Here is a 13,580-nt window from a genome sequence, read left to right on the forward strand (position 1 = left end):
GCCCAATGCCGACAACCCAGTCGTGCTGTTTGGACACCCGATCGAGTCCCTGAGGCCTGCCCCAGCCATCAGCCAAGGTGCTGCGATAACCCCAGAAGTGCTTCGTCGCATATTGGGAGCACACTCCAACGGGGTTGTGGCCAACAATCCCCGCGATGGTCATCATCACTACCCCGACCCTGCAGTTCCTCCGCCATCTCCGACTAATCCCGGCAGTGAGACACGTGGAGAAACCTCGACATCCACCAGGCACGCCCGTTTAGACATAAACGAGGTAGACTAAGCCGTATGAGTAGCACCGAGTTTCAGTGTATCCTCGCTTTGTAATCATGCGACCGTGTATATTAGCGCAGCCTGTCGTTGTGCCTCTGTTTTAATAGTAGCCTTGCATTTTTGGTCAGCGCATAGTTGCACAATTTCCGGGCACAACTACCAAAACCAACCCGACGACAACCGCAGTAACGCGTCTCTTTATGAGATATGTGTATCTCTGACACTGACTCGACCTTTGGAGCTAAGCTGGCAAATTTATTACCTTCCACCACGGTAAAACGATCCGGCTCCATTGCTATATAAAGGCCACCTTGTGACCTTACCCAGCAACCCCCACTTTGTGCACCACACTCGCACTTTTTCCTGTCATGCCGAGCCCCAGCATTCATCTGAGAACCCCAGATGCAACCCCAGGTAGCTTTGTCAAAATATTGTGGGATTTTACCCGCAGTACCATGGGTTCTACCCAGCCACCTCAGTACGAGCTGTTCAAATCAAGGATCACCCCATCCACCTCGAAATATTGGGCAGCAGTACACATCCCTCCCATAGACTCCAATCAAGATCCAACGGAAGTTTCCTTCGTGGGGAAATCTATGCCAACCCCACACCTGGCCATAGAAGCTGCTGCGAAAGAAGCGATTGCTCGTCTTCGATCCGCAGTACCCTATGCCCGCGAACGGGGATATTATTACTTTCTGAGTTGTGCAGCACCCGGAGAAGTAACATATTTTCCCGGTGGACGTATTGAGAGAGAACCAGTTCTGGCGAACCTTATCCAGTACATCATTGCTCAAGAGCATTTGAACCAGCGAGTGATGGATTATCTCCAGAGCCTCGCAGATTTAAATCCTCAGATTGCCATCGACAGACCACTGAGACCCGACCCGGAGAGGCGCATACATCGACTGGTCAATCCACTTCCTCCGATAGAAGAGGAGTGTATTCCTTTACCAGAGACATTTTATCAGGACCCCGTCCAGTTACCGTTTTCATTTTAGACGTCACTACTGTATTTGTTTTTGCAGCATTTATATTTGCATGTATCTTATGCATGGTACCCCAAATTTGTGCGACGAGTCAATTATTTTGGCTTCTACTAATGTGTGTAGTTTTTGTTGTGGTTTATGCTCCTTTAAATTAACTGTTTTTCCCTCGCAAAATCCTGGAGTGAGATTTCTTTTCCCTGAGTTGCTACACCTGCCCCTTCTCACGACATGGATTAATTATTTCACATAGCCCCATGCAGCAGACTCACAACCATAATCATTCGGACACATACACTGTTTGCAAAACCTTGCAACGGTGTTACATCCAGCTAATCACCCCCCTAACAACAGTTAGCACCCGGCACACTCCATCTACTCCTCATGATCACCACCACCGCGGAGAGCCAACACCCGAGCCGCAGCGTCGCGACACTCATCGAAGATCATCGCGCACAGGAGCACAGAGAGCCCCAGCAGTGTCGCCAGCCCTCCGCATATCAGGATCACAAACCAGTCCGGCATCACCTCCGCCATTAGAGCCTCACCCGAGCTTCTGTAAGCAGTAATGGAGAAAGGAGGAGGAGAAGTGAGGCCAGGTGTGAGGAAGAAGAGAGAGTCACCCCGGCCGTTTTTATAGCTCGAGCTCGGTGTAAGGTGGGCGAAGTCCACCAACGCCGCTCGTCGCCGATCGCCGGTTTTCGGAGTCGAATCCGCGAGCAGTGCCGACAGCGCGCTGGCCCGCGAGGTGAGTGCACGCTGCACCGGCAGCTAGCACGCCGCGCACTACCACGGTACGGCCTAGATGCTCTACGCATTAGGCATCGCCGGTGGAGAAAGCGCGAGAAAGCGCGCGGGAGAGAGGAGGAAGAGAAAGAGCCAGAGGGAGAAGAGGAGACTGGCAGTGGACCCCGGGTCCACCTGTCGGCCAGAGAGAGCACTGTGCTCTCGGGTACGACCAGCGTATATCCAAATTTAGGAGTTATTCTAAATTTATATCCAGCATAGAAATCACACGTTTTTGTCCCGAACCGTAGACTCTTCCACGCAGCACCAGTTTTCACACTGTGGTTTTTCACCACTTATTGCCCTCTCACTGTAGCCACATCTTTATTGCGTAATTATTTTCTTAACGCGGTTTTTAGCAAATCTCGAGGACGAGATTTTTCTTAAGGGGGATAGTATTGTGACACCCCAAAAATTTGGCCTTGTTTTAATGAATTAAAATTTTTGCCAGGAATTAAAACTTTGGATTTCTGAGCTCCATTTTGATTTTTAAATCATTTCCTTCCCTGTTATGATGAGTTTTTCCCAAAGAGAAAACTTTTCAAATATGTTATTGGACTTGTTTAACCTCTCAAGAAAAACTTTCCTTTTATCAGTGTAACTAATTAAATAATTAAGTTGCTTGATCTTTTTTTTTGAAAATGGTTTTTCAAGGTTAAATGGCCATATTTGAACTACAACCATTTGATAAATTCACTTAAAATTCCAACCAAAATTTGGAGATGTCATGTGATGTTTTTAAATCACTTTTATGCAAAAATATATTTCATTCATGAAATATTTTGAGCTCTACAGCAAATTTTGTTCTCTGGTCCAGTGGGCAATTTTGCACTACAACTCCTTTAAATAATTCTTTCTAGCCTCCACCAAAATTATGGGATGATGGTAATGGCCTAAGATTCCACTTTGTGCAAAAACCTAGTGCTGTTCTTTGAAAAATTTGAGTGAATCAACCTCATCTTCAGTCTGGACCAACTTGATGGTTTGTGCAGCAACCATGTTTTTACTTGCTCTTTAACCCTTGATTATTTCTCCTACTTGTAGTCCCCCATGTTAAACCCTTAAGTCCAGGAGCATGCACCTTTTGGATCATTTTTGGTTCATGAAATAATGCTATTTATTTCCTGTCCAGAATTGAAGTTTTGTAATACTTACACTAGCAAGTTTCTGCTTTTGGCCAACTAACCTCACCACCCTCGTGTTCATCTAAAGAGACCACCATCTGGAGTTTTTGGCCACTCCAAGACCTGCCTAAGTGCCCTTAGCATTTTGTCAAACACCTTATGGGCATGATCTGTTTTGACATGAGTTTTGGCATTGCACGGTGAACCTAATCCCCTGACCAAACCAGCTTGTCCACTGATCTCCTTGCAAGCCCAAACCTAGACCTGTTAACCCCCAGCCTCAACCGCGACTCCTAGCATGCTCGGGCATTTCGTCGAGCACACTCAGTGCATGCACTGGACGCGCCCAGAGCGCGCGTATTGCACGATGCCGCGCCCGAGCCGACACGCTGGCCCCCTGGCTTTGGCCCACACGGCAGCACCTCGCCACGCACTCCCCGCCTCGCAGCATCGCGCCAAACCACCCTGGCACGCTACAGCGCCGCCACCAGGGCGTTCTTGGCGGCACTCCGGCGTCCGCAGTGCCTCCCGCTCGCCACCTGGCCCCTGGAGCAGTGCGAGCTCATCCGCAAGCGTGTCTGCTCGCCCTCGTCGCCGCCACGTCGCCCTAGCTACAGAGAGGCGGTTCGCCGGAGAGCTTATCCACGGCCGCCGCGGAACCGCCTTGCCACGCTATAAAAAGGGACCCCGAGCCCCTCTGAGCACGCACGCAACCTTAGGCTACCCCCGTGGAACCCCCATAGCCTGCAATCGCCAGGGAAACGCCGCCTTCTTCATCTCCGGCAACTCCTGCCGCCGCCACCGCCTCGGCCAATCCGGCACCTCCAGTACTTCCCCCTCTCCGTTCTCTTCACCAAGATTCCCTCTTCCCCTCGAGGAACTCAACCCCCTACTTGATTTTGATCGGGAGCCATCGCCGCCCCAAAACCACTTCCCCACCGAGGCCTCCTCCGCCGCAAAGCTCGCCGCCGGCAGCTCCCTCCGTCCCCACCGGCCTGGCAACCACCGGGATGACCGCACTGGAGTGGCGCATCCAGCCCCGCCCTTGGGGCCCTGCGAGGAGCCGCCAGTCGCCGGCGACGATCGCCGGAGCTCCGCCTCCGCTCGGGACAGAGGAAGGAGAGGGAGAGAGACTAGTCAAACCTGACTAGTGGGCCCCGTGGACCCACTGTCAGTGACCCACTCCGCCGCCACGCGTGCTTAAGTGAAGACGTAATCCACCCAGTACGTTTTCCCCGCTCCGAAAGCGTATTTCTATCTGAAACGTTTTCTTTTCTGTTTTATTTTAAAAACAGATTTGACCAAATCTTTGACTGGCTATAACTTTTTAAATATAACTCCAAATAAATTGATTCTTTTTCCTACCTCTCTCAAATTTCACCTAGTTTATTTCAAGATTTAATTGAAAAAATTTCAGAACAACTTTTGGTGCTGTTTTTATTTTGTGTGTTAATTCTTTTATATTGCTAAAATAGGATTTTTGAAGAGGGGAGAAATGTTTCAAGTTTTGGAGTGCACCCTGCCTTTCCACACATTGAAGGCAAGCATTCTGAATCCCGGCATAATATTTTTTTTGGTGTGATCGTGGATACATTTATAACACCACCGCATTTCAAAGGACTCGTTATTTCATGTGGTATGATCATATGCTTGAGTGCATATTAGTGATTTCCAGGCTGTTGGAAATGAACACACTTGTGATGATAATCACCCTCATGTGCCTTGCATGCATACCAGCAGGAACCCGGGAATACCTCTGCCTTGGGTAGGCATGAGTTTGTCGCCGGTCTCCGTCGGGACGGTTATGTCTGGTATGGCATGGTAAGGTGATATGAGCAGTGACTCTGTTGGTTGAAATATATTCGTTATACTAACCATGCAGGGAATACCTAAACCTCCTGAGTCGACCGTAGATCGAGTCTTGTGCTAGTAACCCCCATACTTGTTTCGGACTACCACTCGTCTCTACAGCAAGTAGAGTACGGTTCAGTAAGTTGTCAACCTTTTTCTAGCACACACCATACAGAGAGGCCATGGTGGAAGATACCGGTTGTAGCTGGTAGGCAGGCCACCTGGTCCGGGGGCATGGGTGTTTCCGGTTGGGACCGAGAGGGGAGGCCACCCCTTAGAGCGCGCGATATAAATTTGATCCCATGCTACTCGAGGTTGTAGCCTCCCCACTTAGAGTTTGCTTAACAGGTGTCGTGGGTGGTTCCAGACACGTGTGAGTTAAGCTGGTGTGTGCAAGTTAGGTGGTTTTCAACAAAAAGGCCGTAGACGGAATTAGTCCCGATGGACTAAAGAAATCCGTTACTCGTGGGTAAAGAGTACACCCTCTGCAGAGAATAAACCTATTCGAATAGCCGTGTCCATGGTTAAGGATTACAGTCTGGGATGGGTCAGGTGTTGGTCTTAGTGTCGGTCTTCGGAGGTGAAACGGTTAACCAGTAATGGAATTACTACTCGTAACTTGTGATAACTATGATTATTATTATTGTTGACTACCGTGATATTATTGTTATTATCGAGTATCTCTGGGATGGTTCTACCTCCGGGATATTCACTATGATTGTTTATTTTTAAAAGCCCTTTATGTGGTGTCGCTCAGACGCCCGACTGTGGCATTTCTTTTAAAGCCCTTTATGTGGTGTCGCTCAGACGCCCGACTGTGGCATTTATTTTAAAGCCCTTTATGTGGTGTCGCTCAGACACCCGACTGTGGCATTTCTTTTAAAGCCCTTTATGTGGTGTCGCTCAGACGCCCGACTGTGGCATTTCTTTTAAAGCCCTTTATGTGGTGTCGCTCAGACGCCCGACTGTGGCATTTCTTTTAAAGCCCTTTATGTGGTGTCGCTCAGACGCCCGATTGTGGCATTTCTTTTAAAGCCCTTTATGTGGTGTCGCTCAGACACCCGACTGTGGCATTTCTTTTAAAGCCCTTTATGTGGTGTCGCTCAAACGCCCGACTGTGGCATTTCTTTTAAAGCCCTTTATGTGGTGTCGCTCAGACGCCCAACTGTGGCACTTCTTTTAAAGCCCTTTATGTGGTGTCGCTCAGACGCCCGACTGTGGCATTTCTTTTAAAGCCCTTTATGTGGTGTCGCTAAGACGCCCGACTGTGGCATTGCTTGTTATTTGTTTCATAAATTTTTATACTACCATGTTATTGCGTTTTTATAAATAACTTGCTTGCACCCATCAGAGTTCATTTATCTTTTGTGACTGACGTCATGAGCATAAAATATTTTTAGCACATCATTGTTATATTACACCTGTGTTCATAATGTTTGCGAGTACATTCAAAGTACTCATTGGCTTGTCCCTGGCTATTGTCTTGGCCAGATTTTCTTGCTCAGAGAGGAGCGACGCGATGCCAGCCCCGGAACCCACACAATGGAGATAGCAGCCTCGCGAAGATAGGAGTTAACCTGGTCAGCTGTTCCCGTGGGAAATGGAGTCCATAGGCACTGATGATCCACAAACCGCTTCCGCCATCAACCACTAGAAACCATTTGTTGTACTCACAGGCCAGAATGGTCTTGTACTACATATTTTGTATTTTGCTTGGAATTTCTGTATCAAGTTGGAGCCTCATCAGCTAACAGTAATCCTGGAGCTGATGAGCACGACGGTCTTTTTTGGAAATTTATATCCGGAAAGCCCGGTCGTGACATGCAGCAACATAAACGGAGCATCTGTACCGATTCTCCTTGTACTGATGGTGCATTACATGGTCCAAGTCTCCGTTCCCCTATTCCACCATCCAAGGTGCTTGCTCTAACTTGGAAGTGTGATATCTGGTTGCATGTTGCATATGGTGTCTAGCTCGTATTGCTCCTAATTAGTGTAAACTGCATCTGCTTAGCTTACACATGATACATGTGAATATGACACGCTTTCCTGTTTTTGGTACATACTATATCTGTCTATCACACCATGTTCTTACATGAAACTACTCTTCTTGTGTATCCTGCATCAGTCACTTATGATGGGACACCTTTAAGTTGGCAGTGTGATATTGGTTTGCGTCTTGAATATGATTTCTAGCATGTATTGCTTCTAGTTTGATGAACACCACCTATGACGAGATAGTTTTAACTTGGCAGAGTGATATTGATTGCACCTTCCATATGGTGTCTTGCAGTGTTTCTAATTTGTTGAAGTGTCTTATGCTTAGTTACCACATCATAGGTGTGAATATGTCAAGCCGTCCATTTTTTCATACATATTCCATCCTCGCATCATGTGTTTGCCTTTCATCAGAGCAGTGTTCATCAGTATCATGAATGAATGAGTTTTGAAGAGCAAATTTTATTCCTTTTCCTTATCGCTTTGACTTCATAATGCAAAATCATTACAGCTGAAGGAAATTAGTCCGGGAGTGGATGATGGTGGTCCTTCGGAGCAACTCAAACAGGGGGTCTCTAAAGATTCTACTCCGCCATCCTCCCAACAAGATTCGCAAGACAACACAAGCCTAGACAGTCAACGTAGTTGTGTAGATGATGAGCACATCTCCCCTACTCCACCATCACAGGTGCTTGCTCTAACTTGACACTATTATATGTGGTTGCATGTTGCGTATGATGTCTAGCTTGTATTGCTTCTAACTTGAATTGCATCTACTTACTTTACACATAATGCCTGTGAATATGACACATGTTCCTGTTTCTAGAACATACGTGTACATGATGAGCACATCTCCCCTACTCCACCATCACATGTGCTTGCTCTTACTTGGAATTGTTATACGTGGTTGCGTTTTCCGTATGATGTCTAGTTTGTATTGCTTCTGATTATGTAGAATTGCATCTGCGTAGCTTACAACTTATACCTGCAACGATTACTTACCCATAAGACACATTTAACTTGGGACTGTGATGTAGGTTGCATCTTGCATTGTCTTCTAGCTTGTACTGCTTCTAATTTTTTGAAATGGCACTTACGACGAGACACTTTTTACCTGATAGAGTGATATTGGTTGCATGTTCATATGGTGCCTAGCTTTCATTTCTTCTATTTTTTTGAAATGCCTTCCGCTTACTGTTTTTTCATACATATTCCATCCTCCTATTGTACGTGTGAATATGAAATGCAGTCTTTTTTTGTATATATTCCATCCTCCTATCCTGCGCTTGCCTTACATCAAAGTAGTGTTCGTCTGTATCATGCATCAACCAGTTATGTAGAGCTAATTTTATTCATCTTCTTGTGGTTTTGACTTCATAAGGCAATATCAGAAAATAGGAAGGAAAAGAGTAAGTTAGGGGATGTTGGTGGTACTCCGCACCGACGCAAACAGAGACTCTCTAGATTTTCCACTGCTACTGCTAATGAATTTGAAGTCCCAAGTCTACATGATGAGTTCATCTCCCTCACTCCACCATCACAGGTGCTTGCTCTAAGTTGACAGTGTGATAGTTGGTTTCATGTTGCATATGTTGTCTAGCCTGTATTTCTTCTATTTTGATTAAATTGCACCTCCTGAGTTTATACGTTATACATGTGCATATGATATGGCTTTCTGTGTCTAGAATACACTGCATCTATCTATCATACCATGTTCTTACATCAAAGTACTTTTGTTGTGTATCCCGCATCAGTAACTCATGATTGGACGCTTTTAACATGGCAGTTTGATAGTGGTTGCATCTTGCATTGATTTCTATGTTGTACTGCTTCTAATTTTTCGAATTGCCACCTATGACAAGACGCTTTTAACTTGGCAGAGTAATATTGGTTGCATCTTTCATATGGTGTCTAGCTTGCATTACTTCTATTTTCTTGAAAATCCTTATGCTTAGTTTGCACATCGTAGATGTGAATATGTCATGTTGTCCTGTTTTTCTTACATATTCCATCCTCATACGGTTGTCTTACATCAAAGTATTGCTTGTCTTTATCATGCATCAATGAGTTCTGAAGAGAGATTTTATTCTTTTGTGTTGTGGGTACAGCTGGACATGGCAAAGTCAAAAAAGAGCAAGGAAAATAATATAGTAGGGAGTGTTGTTACTCGTCGGGTGAAACGGAAAAGGTTATGCCGTCGAGATTCTGCTCGTACTTATAGTGCAGTAGAAGGTCCAAGTCCACTGGCTAAATCTACAAACACAGTATCACCTGCTCCACCAGCTGTGGCATCCGCTTCAACTGTACCAACATCTCAACTAGTTACTCGTTCGTTTGCTCCGGAACTGGCTAGTTCCCAAGCTGCCTTCACACCTAACACTACTTTCGAAGCACTGCTGACACAACAGGACTTGGCAAGATCAGATGAACCTCATGAGCATCAACACCAAGACGGTACCTGACCGAGTCAAGTTGCAGTTGCATGCTCCTTTATACGTACTCTCATAGTTTGATGTACACTAACACTTTCCATATTCGTTCTTGAACTAGCACCACGGCGCAAGAGGAAACAGACATCAGGGATAATGCTTGACAGATTAACAAAATCTAAAGGAGGAAGAATGGAGATCCATTTTGAGGCAGGTTTAAAAAGGCCACGTGATGCTAGAGAGTCAGCCAAGTTAGTATCAGAGGAAGCCGTTGCTGTTAGGTGTCATGCGCGTATCCTCCCAACGTGGATCCAGTACAGGGATGAGAAAGACAATATCTAGTTTAACACCTTCCTTGACCATTTATCCGTAAGTAATGTTATTCATCGCAATTAGTAATATTGTCTTGCTCTGTCCCATACTTTCTAGCTTCCTCCTGATAAGACTCACATTCTTTTTTCAACAGATGAGGTTCAAGTTGGATCCGAAAGATGATGCAACTAAACAAGCATGCACTATTGTTTTTCAGTCTGCTCTGCGACAGGATCGGTACCACCTTAGAAAATCTCACTTTGAAGGCAAGGCTAACAATGAAATCGCCCAAACATCCCCAGTGGAATATATTACAGATGAAGACTGGACAGCCCTCGTTAAACACTGGTCTGATCCAAAGTATCAGGTAGGCTATATGTATTTGATCAGACCACATATTGAACTTGTATTTATGTATGTGCCTTACAAGTGTATCTTCTTTTAGGCTAACTGTTTGAAGAACAAAACCAACCGTTCTAAAGTGAAATTCCAACAGACAACAGGATCTCGTAGATATATTGCACACTGTGAGGCTCTTGTAAATAGCTGCTACTTCCTTATTTTTTTGTGCCATATTATTGTATCTATATTGACTTGTTCCAAATACAGAGGAAAGCCCGTGCGGACCAAAAAGAACCTGAACCGAATGCAATGCAAATCTTCAAGCATTGCCACACCAGCAAGATGAAGGGCATGAGCACACCAGCTCAAGCCGCTATTGTAAGTCCTTACTCCTCCTACCTTGAACTGATTGGTACTGTGATGTGTTCATTTAACTACTTGGTTTGCAGCCAATGTCAGTTACTCTGTTCACTTTTATACATAGTTGTCTTAACGTATCATTTCACCTTACATGGTTTAAAAGATATGAAGGATATTCTTTTGGTCTTGATCTGTAATCTAGTTGTTATGTTCACGTGCGCATGCAATGATAAAATAGCATGTTTGTTTTATATATGTTTGCCCATGATATGAATGATGTCATACTATGTTCATCCTATTTTAAACCATGTCTCTTTATCCTTAGATGTCAATGAATGTGAGGAAATAGACAATATAGTAGGCATGCTACATGGACATATGTTCCGAAAGTGATTTTATTATGTAGTTGGTACTACAATACATGCTAATGTATTACAGTAGTTCACCAAAATAAGTTATGTATAAACGTTTAACCTACTTTGTTTGTTTTTGTCTCATTAGTAACTTATCTGGTACACTAATCTACAAGTTCAAACTTTCAGGAAGCTATGGAACAAATGATTGAACATCCACAACTACTTGAAGGTGACGAGGCTACTACAGGCAAAATGTCACCTCTTGCTGCAGTGCGTCAGTATCTCTCCACTAACAGTGCAAAAAGGACCTTCCTGCGTAATTCTGGGTTGGTTGTCAAGGTAACCTCGTCCAAATCGCCTACTGAACAAAATCTTCCTGCTAGACAGAGTGATATATCTGTGCTCCAGACACAAGTCCAATCCCTAATGGCCGTTGTTTCGGAAACAAGAATAGTGGTTGAGAAATGTCGTCAAGATATGAAAGGTTTTGAAACCAGACTATCAGACATTCGCTTCGTTGTTGAAGAGCAATGGCGGAAAAAAGGTGGAGATCGTGCTGCTCCATCAGATTCTACAGTCTGAAACATTAGCACTCAGGTCAAATGATCTGTGCTTCTATACATCTGATGGTGCTTTTATCTAGAAGGACTGTAAACTTTATGCCAACAGGCCTTTTGTTGTATGATTGGAATTTATTTTGTTGTGATACAACATTTATGATGCTGCCACAGGCTGCAGTAATTACAATGCTATTTTTGTATAGTGTAGGTTTATCTTAGTAATGTATTCGGCTGAAAGCTTCATAGGAGCCCAACATGCCAACATTCGTCGGGCCCATTCCAATTGGGCTAAAAACGATTACGGGCCGAAATTGGCATGTAGCCCACTAAAAATATCTGGGCTTAAATTAGCATAGGCTTTCAAATTTTTCTGGTAGGCCTATGCCCATAGTGGGCCTTTAACAGGCCTAAACATAATTTGGGCCCTCAGTAAAAATAGGGCGTTTAAAGGTGTAAATATCTCGAGCCCATAAAAACATGGGCCTTTAATAGACCGAAAGTGAGATTGGGCCCTGATTGTGCCAAATAACCCACTGGACTTAGCAGGCTGAAGTGGTGGCCCATTTACGATGCGGATATTTGACAGGCCAAAATTCGGACGGGCCGTAAATGCGCCGACCTAATACACGGGCCTTTAACAGGCCGGAACTTTGGTCGGGCTAGATTATCATCACTTTTATATGGGCCGTTAATGGGCCCGGTATGATGTTGGGCCACATATGGCCCATGGTTTACGTCTGGTGTTAATAGGCCGAAAATGACAACAGGCCGAAAGTGGCCCAAATCTATAGTGGGCCTCTAACAGGCCGAATGACAGAAATGGCCGAATATGACCCAAATCCTTCACGGTCGTTTATGGGCCGAAAGTTTTGATGGCCTGTAAATGGGCCAAAATGAAGCCGGACCTTTAACAGGCCGAAAATACACTGGGCCGTAATTTGGCCCAATTACTTAGCGGACTGTTAACGAGCCAGAAGTGACCATGGGCCGCATTGATGACAAGTTTAGACCAGGCCATTGATGGGCCGATTTGACAGAGAATGTTGGGCCTTTAGCTGGGCCGGCCCATTATGGTCTGCAGAATCTTGTGGGCCTTTAGCTCGGCCGACCCATTGTGGTCCGCAAAATCTTATGGGCCATTAGCTGGGCCGGCCCATTATGGTCCGCTAAATTTTGTGGGCCTTTAGCTGGGCCGGCCCATTATGGTCCGCTAAATCTTATGGGCCTTCGGTTGGGCCGGCCCATTTAAACTTTGTGGGACACTTTTGGGCCGGTCCATGTGTCAAGATATCATAGGCCCATCTCGACCGTTGGATGAGTGACACCTGTGGCAACGCGGGGCTGACACGTGGATCCGTCAGCCAATGAGAATTTTACACGTGGAAAATTGGCATTGGTCGTGGCTGTTAATGGGTTATCGGATCCAAAATCCGACCCGATAGCTTAACAGTGTTCCGTTATGGTGGATGCCACGTGTCGGTCACCCTTGACGAAAGCACTTCTGTGACGCGTGATTTATCGTCATGGAAGTGAACACTTCTGTGATGATAATTTTTGTAATGTCATGGAACACTTCTACGACAACACATTTATGACTATCTTGATTCTATCATAAATTTGTCATGGATGTACATGCATGACAAAAAACGCGACCTACTGTGACAAACACGTATCATCACGGAAGTGTATTTTTTTGTAGTGTTTATGTGATTTGGGTGCTAGTGTTTCCACGATTCCGAAAACTTTATGTGATTTTGTAGGTTTCCATGATCTTGATGATTGCTCTTTAAATTTGCACCTTGCGGATTCCACCATTAAACAACCTATGGGAAGGATCAATGATGTTCTTATTGTTGCAAATAGGAATTTGGTGCCCATAGATTTTATCGTTCTTGATATAGATTGCAATCTTTCATGTCCTATTATTCTTGGTAGACCTTTCCTTAGAATGATTGGTGCGATTATTGATATGAAGGAAGGGAATATTAGATTCCAATTTCCATTAAGGTAAGGCATGGAGAACTTACCAAGAAAGAAAGTCAAATTACCTTATGAATCTATCATGCGAGCTACTTATGAATTGAGTGCCAAAGATGGCACTACTTAGATTTATCCTCGCTTTTATGCCTAGCTTGGGGCGTTAAACAATAGCGCTAGTTGGGGGGCAACCCAATTTTCTTTTTGTTTTTTTCTTCTGTTTAGT

Source organism: Triticum aestivum, chromosome 7B, assembly GCF_018294505.1.
Source record: "Triticum aestivum cultivar Chinese Spring chromosome 7B, IWGSC CS RefSeq v2.1, whole genome shotgun sequence".
Lineage (NCBI taxonomy): Eukaryota > Viridiplantae > Streptophyta > Magnoliopsida > Poales > Poaceae > Triticum > Triticum aestivum.